At 44.7% G+C, this 12,219-nt stretch overlaps 1 protein-coding gene across 17 annotated transcripts in view; it reads right to left on the reverse strand.

Annotated features, from left to right (window-relative positions):
* The window catches only part of KIAA1217 (KIAA1217 ortholog), a 623,712-nt gene that overhangs the window by 300,765 nt on the left and 310,728 nt on the right, over window positions 1-12,219 (reverse strand). The window lies entirely within an intron of this gene.

The raw sequence follows: 12,219 nt of genomic DNA on the forward strand, positions 1-12,219 counted from the left end.
CCAAGCGTATGGATGTTCCAGGTTCAATTCCCAGTCAGGGCACATAGGAGAAGTGACCATCAGCTTCTTCCCACCTCCATCTCCCCCTTCTTGTCCAGCAGCCCGCAGCCAGTGGCTCAGTTTGAGTGCAGCCCCAGACACTGAGGATAGCTTGGTTGGTATGAGCACTTCAGCCTCAGGTGCTAAAAATAGCTCCACACTTGAGCATGGGCCCCAGATGAGGTTGCTGGAATCCCAGAATATGCTAGAGTCTACATCACTATTTCCCCTCCTTTCATCTACAAAAACAAAACCAATGGCTGATCTTCGCAGATCAAAGTTGAATATTATGTGGCTTCCAAGGTTCTGTATTAAACAAAGCATCTTTCACCCTTTTCCCTTTGGAATTGTATTGCTTTCTCCTTCCTCTCCCCTAAAGATAAATACTACTTGGATTTCTTCTCTGGATTTACTCACTTAGACTTCCCTGACTCCTCATCCCACCCACAGACCATGTCAGTGCCCCATGAAAAACAACTCTTTATCTTCCCATAACACTCACAGCATACTGGCGGGCTCCTTCTACTTCCTGTCACCTAGTCACAGGGACAGCTGATGAGCATCTCAGAGTCAAGAAAAAGAGAAAAGAGTTGGATAACCAATAAACAATGATCACTTGTAATTATTTAAGATTTTATCCTCCCCACCCCCAAGAAGAGGGAAACCTCGTCCATGTTGCTCACTATGGTTTGTACACTGCCTAGCACAATGCCCAGAACAATGGAGATACCCAATCTCTTTATTCAATGAATGGAGGGAAAATAAAAAGAAAGAGAAAGAAAATCTTTCACATGAAAAACGGAAGAGATAAAGACCCTGAGATGGGAAACAGACACCTACCTATGCCTGGAGGGGGTGTCTCTTCACCCTCCATTCTTACAATTCTAAGTTGTTTGTTAAGATATTGCCTTGGAATAAAGTCATGAGTTTAAGAAAATAAGAGGTGGGGTGAAGAAGTGTGCACTAATATGAGGATGAAGGTCCCAAAGACGTGTTATAAAATTTTCTAAAGGCCCACACACATACACAGTAAGGCCACGTGGAAAAGGAGAAGCAGCCAAGATGGCAGAGTGCTGAAGGAGAAGCCAGTTTGTGCAGAGTTTGTGCAGGGAGAAGGAGATGGGAAACAGAGGTGAATAAGGCTAGCGAGCTAGAAACCTTTGATTCCAGGAAACTCAGATAAATCAGTGGCTTTGATAGCCCTGAATGGAAAGGGAAGTGTTTTCCCACTGTGTGTATTTCTTGCCCGCGGGGTGCGAGCTAGGATTAAAGCTAATGGCTCACCAGTTCTTGGGTTCCTTGTTTCATTACCCTCTGTCCGAATCAAGTGTGAACCTCCATGAGCCAGCGGCTGTGATGGTGGCTGCGGCTACTGGCTTTACAGACCAATTTAAGCATCACTTACAAAGACACAAAACCTTCAAGTCCAGATAAATTATAAAGTTCATGGCCAATATCTAAATTATCAAAGACCAACACAAGTCTGGTGATAATAGTAAATGCTGCATCAAGTAGTCCCTTTCCTTGTCCTTTACAAAATCCTCATATTGTTTTATAAAGCAGGCTCTTATCCTAGATAGTCTCTGAAACAAAGTCTTTGAGGGAAAAGAAGGAAACATGTTATCATCCACAGTTTGCTAATTTCCTGGAATGTTCTGAGCAACTCCTCCCTCTGAGTATGTGCTTTGCTTTTTCTTCCTCTTTTTTTTTTTTTTTAACTCCAAAACTGGAATTACTAGTTCAACACATTATCACAGACTTGGCCTTTCATCTCCTTACCCAACTGTATCAACCTGATAAAACCCAAACCTGCCTGCCTTTGTTTCATCTTGCCTACCCTCTTTCCAAATTAACACTCGCGGATGTGTTGACTAGTAGACCCTCTGAAAAGGCATCTTTTCCCTGTCCCTCTCCACGTTTCAGAAATGGAACAAAAACAGAGAAAGGCTGAATTTTAAGCACTCTAACACAATTTTGACCCTTATTATATATGTTCTACCAGTCGCTCTCCTCAGAGCAAAGAAAAACCAACCTGTGTTTGTTACATGGAGTTGAGGTGTATGACTGATAGAATATATCTGGCACTAAATCTATAATTCCCTGCAAAAACTTCAATACTCCCAAACCTACTATTCAATGGACCAAAAACATACACACACAAAAACGATTTTCCTAATAAAAACATTAGAGGCTCCCCACAGCATAAAATATATACCTAACCGCACTCAGTTGGGCAAGGCCAATCAGTAACAAGGTAGGTGTCAGAAAGAAACTGCCCCTCAAATCTAAACAACTAAAGCACTGGTTCTCAAAGTGCACCCTAGAAGATTTCCAGGTGCGTCCTGTGGTATTCCAGAGAAATATGTGCCTGTTGGGGACCAAAAAACCAACAGGGGTTTGGAGTTTAGATTTTTGGGGGACAGAGGTTTGGGGAATTGGCTGTAGCTGACAGTCTGCCCAACCCCCCACCTCATTTGCCTGATTAGGTTGCAAAAGGCTGTTAAGCTGTGGTGCTGGATTGTGTACACTACCCCCATGTTCCCCGGAAAGACTGGGGGCAAGTTTCCTCTATCCTTTGGCGTAAAGTTAAGATGATATGTATGGTGGGGGTTTTCTGCACTCAACACAATTAAGAGTAAAAAGAGAGGAATTCTTCAATGCATTGATGAGGAAATGAGAGTTTGCCTTTCAAATATTTGCCCAAACATTGAAGAAATCACTAGGACACATCAGGCTCATGTTTTTCATAAACACTAGAATGAAAAACTTAACACATTTGTGCCAAGACCTGCCCAATTTACTAAATCTTACTAAGAATGTATCTATATATATAAAAAGATAACTTTTTTGTTGTTTTTTAATTTTTTAACCCCTCTTTTTACAAAGTCTAAAAAGCATAACTCAAAAATGTAACATAAAAAATGTTTTTTAATATCAGAATAAATTTAATTTTGTCATATTTATTTTGTTTAATTACCATAAAAGCATACTTGGACTTTTTTTTTCTTCAATATTTGACTTAATTATTATAACATGCTTCTTCTCTGAAATTTGTATATAGTGTGCCTACAATTATTTGTAGGATTTTAAATGCGCCCGACTTCAAAGAGTTTGAGAATCACTGAACTAAAAGCTTGACAGTCAGTCTCCCAAACACACGTGGGAGACAGACAGCTCCTCTATCTTCACTTGGTATTGAGAGGTTAAAATACCTTTCTAGAGTCAACATCAGTGACAGCAGAAGTGGCAGAAAGGGAAAGCTAGTGTGTACCTTTGAGAATCCAGTGTCCTGTAAAGCCAGAAGCCAGAGCCAGGGCCAGAGTCACCATCAGAGCAGCCCGGCCCAGGCAGGTTCGCATTGGATTCGGACAGTCGGTAAAGAAACAGCGGAGCCAAAAACTGATGGGCCATAGTCTTTAATTCTAGCTTGCACCCGGCGGGCAAGTAAAAATACACACTGGGCTCCAAAACCCAGTCACATTCAGTGCTCACAAAGCTACTGACTTATCCGAGTTTCCTAGAATCAAAGGTTTCTAGCTCACCAGCCTTATTCACCTCTGTTCCCCATCTCCTTCCTTATCCCAGATACAAAGTCTACACAAACTGGCATCTCACTCAGCACTCCGCCATCTTGGCTGCTTCTCCTGGCCTCCTCCACTTGGCCTTTCTCTGCTCTCCTCTGCTCTCTCATGCTAATCATCCCAGGAACCAAGAGCGGCAAGCCCCCGTTCTGCCCCTATTTTATAGTGTAGAAATCCAAACCTTTAATCCAATATACAAAATAGGGAAGTCTCTAATACAAAGTCACTTCTCTGAGGCATGATTGGATTGTACCACCCCACATCAAAACGGGTGGGAGAGGCTTAATCCCAAAACCAAGCCCCAGGCTACAATGATCCTGCCTGCCCCCAACACACATTAATATCACCTGGGCGACGGCATCTTTAACAAAGTGAGCATAATACATTTTATCCGCCCAACATGTCCCTTCTGTAAAATATTAGGCACATTTTCCATGTGTTCTTGCAGTGGTCTAGGACTAGGAAGGAGATAATACAGTAGCCTGGAGTGGCGAGCATTTCCTGCAGGAGCTCAGCACAGTGGAATGACCCACGCAAGCCTTTAGTTTCAAGCCCTCTAAAATGGCCTCACATTTGCACATCTTCAGTTCTCAGCTATCTTTACACAGCACCTCCCTCATGGCCACCAATGGACAAGAGTTGCAGTAAACTGTTATTAAGGAAGTACAACTGGAAAAATTACAAATAGATGTGAATATTCTTGTGTACTTATATACAGAAAGAAAGGAAGGATGGAGGGAAAGAGAGAGGGAAGTTGACTGAGCATGCCAGGTTCTGCTGAAACCCTGGAATTCCACATACACTTGCCCATGTGTCACGTATGTCTGGGACAGAGAAGCAGGAAAACAGGAATGCATGGCTTCAGCACAAGAGGCTGCTGAGGAGACACAAGAGCTTTCCTGTTGGGCGCATATTATATGTGAGTGGACCTTTGCCCTCATCCATGACACTAAGGTTACTCAACAGAACTGTAATAAGGGATTTTATTCTCAAAGAAATCTCAGGAGGAACTCTCACTTTCCCTAGCACCTTGAATTGAGACACCCACAAATATTTAAGACAGATAATCATCCAGCCTCTATAATGGCCAACAACACTGTTGGGCGGATAAAATGTACTATGCTCACTTTGTTAAAGATGGCACTGCCCACGTGGAGGCCATTGCCCAGGTGATATTAATGTGTGTCTCTGTGGGCTGAGGGCAGGCAGGATCCTTGTAGCCTGGGGCTTGGTTTTAGGATTAAGCCTTTCCCACCCGTTTTGATGTGGGGTGATACAATCCCATCATGCCCCAGATAAGTGACTTTGTATTAGAAACTTCCCTATTTTGTATATTGGATTAAAGGTTATGAATCTACACTATAAAGTGGGGGCAGAACAGGAGCTTGCTCTCTCAGTTCTTGAGATTATCATTAGAGGAGAGAGCAAAGAGGAGAGGGGAGAGAGGCCATGTGGAGGAGGCCAGGAGAAGTAGCCAAGATGGCGGAGTGTTGAGTGAGAAGCCAGTTTGTGCGGAGTTTGTGCAGGGAGAAGGAAGGAGAGGGGGAACAGAGGTGAATAAGTCTAGTGAGCTAGAAACCTTTGATTCTAGGAAACTCAGATAAGTCAGTAGCTTTGTGAGCACTTAATGTGAGTGGGTTCTGGAGCCCAGTGTGTGTTTTTTACTTGCCTGCTGGGTGCAAGCTAGGATTAAAGATAATGGCCCATCAGTTTTTGACTCCGTTGATGGACCATTGACTGTCTGAATCCAATGCAAACCTACATGGGCCAGGCCGCTGTGATGGTGGCCCTGGATACTGGCTTTACAAACACCTACTCAATTGGTAACATAAATCAGTGTTTTGTCACATTGACTCTCACCATCTGATCCAGCAGTATTTTTGCCTTAAAGCCTTTTTCTCCTTGTGTGGCTCAATATGGACATGTGAACAACACCCGAATCCTCTTCAGAGTAATCCTTCATGAACTAGAGACAACAAATACATCACCGCAAACCCTCTTTTCAACAACACCTCCAATCCTCTCACCTTTCTATTCTTTTACCATTTGCCCCCTTTCCTTCCTAATCCCCTGTGATAACTAAAAGAGGACAAAACACTGACATATGACTCCAATACATTAAAATGGCTCTTCTATGTCAACTTTCTCCTCCATATACACACACAGTTGAGGAGGCTCTTTCTCCGGTGAATATGGATCTTTGTATGTCAAACACTGAATTCTCAGAGGCCAAACTATCCCATCTACTGTGTCTTGGCTCAGTTGCTGGAAAGAGTCAGGTCTCTAAATTTAGAGTTTTCCCATGGCTTAGCTCAGGCAAATGTCATTCCCAGGCAATACACATGGCAGCAGGCCCTGCAACTCTTCCCAGTCATCGATGCCCCAGTCTGTCTGCAGGGTCCTGGCTAAAGTAACTAAGCTGCTACGACTGCATTTCCAACCACCCACAGCAACCCCCCCTGTACTCTCTTCAACTCCACTCTTCCCTCTTCAAAGACAGTCTCCCCAAACACACACACACACATACACATACACACACACACAACTCCTCCTGAGACAACCGCCACAGATGTTTCTTCTTCCCGACCCTGATAGTACTCCGCAGAATCCCTCACTAACACTGCTTCTCTCCCCAGAGCACAGGGGAGTGGTCCCTCTTACATACCCTTTCCCCAGTCACCCACTCACCACTGTCACAGCCTGGGCCAGAAGGGCTCACTAAGTCTCAAATGCAAAATTAGAACTCAAGACCCATTTCTTATTTTTAAAAAAAAGTCAGAAAAATCACAGCTCAGTAGGTCAGCTAAACTGCAGATTACACGCACTTCTGTAAGGGGATTTGGAAGGGAGGAGTCAAATGCCATAAAACCGGCTTAAAAGATAAACTTTCATAGCAACAGTCATTTCGGGATGACATGTTCAGTTGTACAGAGGTACTGACCCATGTTTCCGTGGCATTGAGAACCACGTCCTAGAACTGACATTGAACACTTACTTCACAAAGCTCTGTAACTATGTCTTTTTTACGAAGAGGCATTTGGCCCTCCACCTCTAATGCTGTGACTCAGTCATTACTTCACCTTTCTTCGCGACAGAGAATGCACATCTATTCATAGAACTGGTGAGGCAAGGTAAGTAATATAACATTCCAGTTGTAGAGCCAGGAGCCAAGGCCAGGGCCACCATCAGAGCAGCCTGGTCCATGCAGGTTCGCATTGGATTCGGACAGTCGGCAAAGAAACAGCGGAGCCAAAAACTGGTGGGCCATAGTCTTTAATCTAGCTTGCACCCGGCGGGCAAGTAAAAATACACACTGGGCTCCAAAACCCAGTCACATTCAGTGCTCACAAAGCTACTGACTTATCCGAGTTTCCTAGAATCAAAGGTTTCTAGCTCACCAGACTTATTCACCTCTGTTCCCCATCTCCTTTCCTTATCCCAGATACAAACTCTACACAAACTGGCATCTCACTCAGCACTCCGCCATCTTGGCTGCTTCTCCTGGCCTCCTCCACGTGGCCTTTCTCTGCTCTCCTCTGCTCTCTCTTCTAATCTCAGGAACCAAGAGCCCAAGCTCCCATTCTACCCCTATTTTATAGTGTAGATTCAAAACCCTTAATCCAATATACAAAATAGGGAAGTCTCTAATACAAAGTCACTTCTCTGAGGCATGATAGGATTGTACCGCCCTACATCAAAAAGGGTAGGAAAGGCTTAATCCCAAAACCAAGCCCCAGGCTAAAGGATTCTGCCTGCCTTTAGCCCACCCAACACACATTAATATCACCTGGGTGACGGCCTCCTTGTGTTATCTTTAACAAAGTGAGCATAATACACTTTATCCGCCCAACACCAGTGCATAAAAATTTCTGTCAAGTCTAAAGGAAAAAGCTATGAGTGGACTGTTTTATATAAAAAAATATATTTTTAAATATGTTTTTGCCTTTCATAGTGTAAAACTACACAATTCAAATGTTGATTGTGGCATGAAAGAATATAACAGGCTAACAAAATAGTTTTTGGTTTTCATGGCATCTCTCCTAGTCAGCTTTGGAGAGCCTTTGTAAGGAACACGTATGAAAACAGGGCCTGAGCATGACCACTTGTATTGCATGCTCTTCCTAAATCCATCCTAGCTCCGACTCTCCATCTTCTCTGCTGGCTGCACTCACTCAAGCCAGGTTATGATCTTACAATGAGAATACAGTGAATTACATGATCTTTCCTTCCTACTCAGGCCCTGGTAACGAGGTCTAAACCTTTCTGCCTCTTTACAAGGTGGAAAAACAAGCCCAGGGAAAGCCCCTAGCTCCCTGCAAGGGACAGAGCTGCAGGACCCAATTTTAAAACCATGGGAAAATTCCAAAGTCAGACACCTCAGCTCTCTTTTGAGCAATGGAACCAAAACACGGATGGAATGGTTTGGTCTCTCAGAATCCAGTTTCACAGGAGAAAGAATCTCAACCTCGGGGTCTTGGGGGTGGGGTGGGGTGGGGTGTGTGTATTAGGAGTTGGGCCTGAAGGGCAGCGAAGGAAGTGGAAGTTTGTTTGCTTCTCCTCTCACACCCTCCTCTTTCTTATTGCGGGAAAAGAAACCAGGGGAGTGGGAAGCACTGAGAAAGAATGTATTCGGTATTAGCCAGGAAGTGACCTCCCTACAGCTGGCAGGAGGTGGGATCCCAGCAATGGGCCCACCGAGGCTGCCCTGGGAGCCTGCGCCTTCAAGGGCTCCGGGAGGCAGGCAGTGGGGAAACAGGAAGTGCAGCTCCAGACTCCAGGACTTGCCAGAAGGGACTCCTCCCACACACACATAGGGCCCATTTTCTATGCCTGGTATTTTACCAAAGTTCCTCTTAGGGTAATTCCAAGAAATTCCAAGCTGTCAGTGAGGAAAGACTGTGAGAAACTGCCAACACTTAATTTGTGAAAAACCTGAACCCTCATTTTCCTATTGAAAGAAATGTTCACCCACACAGAGACAGATCACTCTACTTTAAACATTACCCAAGTCCCCTGCGAACATAGCCCCTTGATTTCTGACTTCATTTAGAATCTCCTCACAGTGAACAGGACAGCAGCAGCTTCACCTCCCCCAGGCGCATCTGCTCGAATCAAGACGGCAGCTTGACTTGGGGTGAGGGGCACACAGCATCAAATATCAAAATAATCTGAGATGTTTCCTCTCAACATATGTACCCTGACTTATCAATGTCACTGCATTAAATTTAATAAAAAATAAATAAATAAAATAAGGAAAAAAAAAAAGACAGCAGTTGTCTTGGAAGAGCTGCTCTTGCCTGAGCCCTGGGTTTGTTTTAGAGAAAAATAGCTTGGGGGAAAGGCTATCACCTTCAAGATGACCAGGGCAGATAGGATCTAGAAGTTCCTTAAAGCATAAGTCCCTGGATGATAGAATTACTTCTGAGTGCTGTCTGAACCTGGTGGCGGCTCTAGTATTTGTCCTCTGAATATTTAACTTCCACAGACTGTACCCCAAGTCACAGGCCTTCATTTTCAGCTTGGACCTTTCACAAATTTGCTTTTCCATAGTCACCTTTCACAGAGGACAACTGTTAGCCCCAGATTTTCAAAGCCAGTCAGGATTTCAAATATCCTGTCCCATTGTGTGTGTGTGTGTGTGTGTGTGTGTTTCCACACTCGGGATTTGGAGAACACAATAAATAATCAAGTATGATATCCTCCCTTTTACCTACCATTGCCTCTTTTTCCCCATCCATAATCTGTGTGGCTAATAACACTTATTATAGATAGCACAGTAGCCCCCCTTATCTGTGGGGGATACACTGCACGACCCTCAGTGGGTGCCTGGAATTACGGATAGCACTAAACCCTATATATACATACCTATAATAAAGCTTAATTTATAAATTAGGCACAGTAAAAGATTAACAATAGCTAATAACAAAATAGAACAATTATAACAATATAATGTAATAAATTATGTGGGACCATTATTAAGTAAAATAAGGGTGACTTGAATACAAGCACTGTAATACCTCAGCAGCTGACCTGATAACCAAGACAGCTACTAAGCCGCTAACGGGCGGGGAATGTCTACAGGTGGATACACTGGACCAAGGGATGACTCAGTCCTGGCAGGACAGACACAGAACAGTGCAGTTTTAGACATATGAACTGTTCATTTTTCATTTAATACTGTCGGAATGTGATGGATCCTGGGTCACTGAAACCACAAAAAGTAAATCCACAGATGGGGGGAAGACTACTGTGCTCACCAGGGGAGTTTTTAACAAGGTGATGCACCAGGCCTAGGACCCGTGGTCCCTGGGAGGGACCACCCGGCTTCTGTGCTCCCTGCGGTCCACTGAGGAGGAGCAAGGAGTCAGGAAGCAGAGCCGGAACCAGGTCAGGGTGGATCAGAAACCAGGATACTGGGGCACTAGGGAGACATCAGGGTCTGTGTCCAAGCCACCTGAGTCTCATAAGTTACCTGCCCCTTCCTCAAGAAAGGTCATAAACTAGACGTGAGGGGGGACTATTCTCAGGAAGCCTGAAGAAGGCACCCAAGCTTTCCAGCCTCACTGACCTCATCTGTCATTTGCAGGTGGCCAGATATATGTTCCAGCTCCTATGTTCCTTGATTCTCTACATTAGATTTTGATCTGAGTTAGCTTTGGCTCTCAGATTAAGACTAAGAAGATTTAAGGAGGCAGGAACTCAATGAGATAAGGGTCTTGGGTCTGTGTGAGGGAATCAGAGGCCCAGTTTGACCCAGGCTGGAGGAGAGAAAGAAAATGAGAAAGGACAGGGTCCTGCACCCTCTCTGGGCGCACGCACATGTCTGCCGAATCTGCCTGCGTGAACCAGTGCCAGTCAGCTTAGGGGAATTTGGGGAGTGCCCCGGGCCCCTCCCACCTCAGCTCCATTCACCCAGAAGAATAGGCTGCCTTTTCATTCCTTCATTGATCCCAGTTCCAAAAAGCTATTAGGAAACAGGTTGAAACTAAACGGGGCCTCTCCGCAGTGGGATGCTCTCCCTCTGTCCATTCTGGCAGAGGAGGGCTCCATGGCAGTCACTCCCCGTCCTTCCTGACCCTGCCTCCAGCACCACGACTGGGGGCTTGCTTACCTCATTTCACTCATACTGTCTTTGAAAACTATTTTTTTCCTGACCATCTTGGTTACATACATTTATGTATACCCAAACCATTTGCCAAGTCCAAATTTTGCAATAATATGGCTACAAATAAATGGCTAGCATCTGTTTTCTCCTACCATGACCGGCAGTGATTCTCCACTGACAGGACATGTACCTCTCACCCCCTGGCCCTCTGCTGCCTGCTCGGTATCAGCTCAGCCCAAAGGTATCTGAAGAAGGCTCACCCAACCAACCTGCGAGATGAATGCATGGGGAACGTGAACCCAAATATTCCTATGCTGAAACACACAAAACACAAACACACACACACACTCTCACACACCCCAAATCCTCACATTGCCAATCATTTATATTAAAATTTAAAATTGTAATGCTGGTGGCTGAGGCCAGGCAGGTTCACAGTGGATTCGGGCAGACAGTAGAAAAACTGTGGAGCTGGAAAGGGTTGGGCCATTCCATTTAATAAAGTCTCACAATGGCGGACAAGCACACAAACGGGGGAAACCGCCTCTCTGGCAAACAGCAAAATGGCCCCTCACAGTGGCGGACAGGCAATTAATCCGTGCATCTGCAATCCCCTCTCTCGAGCGCAAGCACCCATAGCCTTATACAGGCCACGCACACGTGGCGCAGTCCCACTCCCATGCACCAATCAGGTAAAGTGCTTGCAGCTGGTAACCCCGCGAGCAAGCCTAACACAGCTGCCCCACACGTAGAAATAGAAAAGGGAAGGGGAGTGGATTTTCCAGAAGGAACTGAACCAGTGGTGCTTTATAAAGGACTGTGGGGCACATTCAATGACAGATCAGATACAAAACTCATCCAATGAATTCCCATATTAGGGCTGCTTTTCTTCTTATGAACCTCAGTCTCTACTCTCTGAAAACGTTTTCCTCCTGGGAAGAAAGCTAATCTATTTCTCATTCACTGGGAAGAGCCAAGGTTTCTAGTGTCCAAGCTGTGCGGGCTTCCGAGGCAGATCAGCAACGCCTGTGGGTAGAGAGGAAGTCAGGAAGGGACAAGACGGAACACGCTATACCTCCTCCGCTTTGAAAAGGTGGTCCGCACAGGTTCAGAGGCAGCTGTGCATGTTTTAAGAGGCACCTAACAAAAGTGTTAAAGGCAGGAAAAGCAAGGTTTTGTTTTGTTTGGTTTTTTGGTTTCCAAGAAAGTTCTTAACTGGAAGTACTCAGATTTCTAATCTTTGTGGCAAATGAAAATCAAAATTCCACAAACTGTTTAATATAGAGTCCAGCAAGGTAAGATAGATTACACCTTACCTGGAGACATTCTGTATAATCAAAGAAAAATGCTTCCTGCCTTTGTACAGAAAATGAACAGATGTTTCAGAGTAAAAAAAAGTTATCATCAAACAAGGTTTAACTGTTGTGGGCAATCATCCTCTGGCACCAAAGCACAATTTAACTTAAAAGAAACCACGTGACCCAGTGCCCTCTC

Source organism: Saccopteryx bilineata, chromosome 5 (assembly GCF_036850765.1).
Source record: "Saccopteryx bilineata isolate mSacBil1 chromosome 5, mSacBil1_pri_phased_curated, whole genome shotgun sequence".
Classification (NCBI taxonomy): domain Eukaryota; kingdom Metazoa; phylum Chordata; class Mammalia; order Chiroptera; family Emballonuridae; genus Saccopteryx; species Saccopteryx bilineata.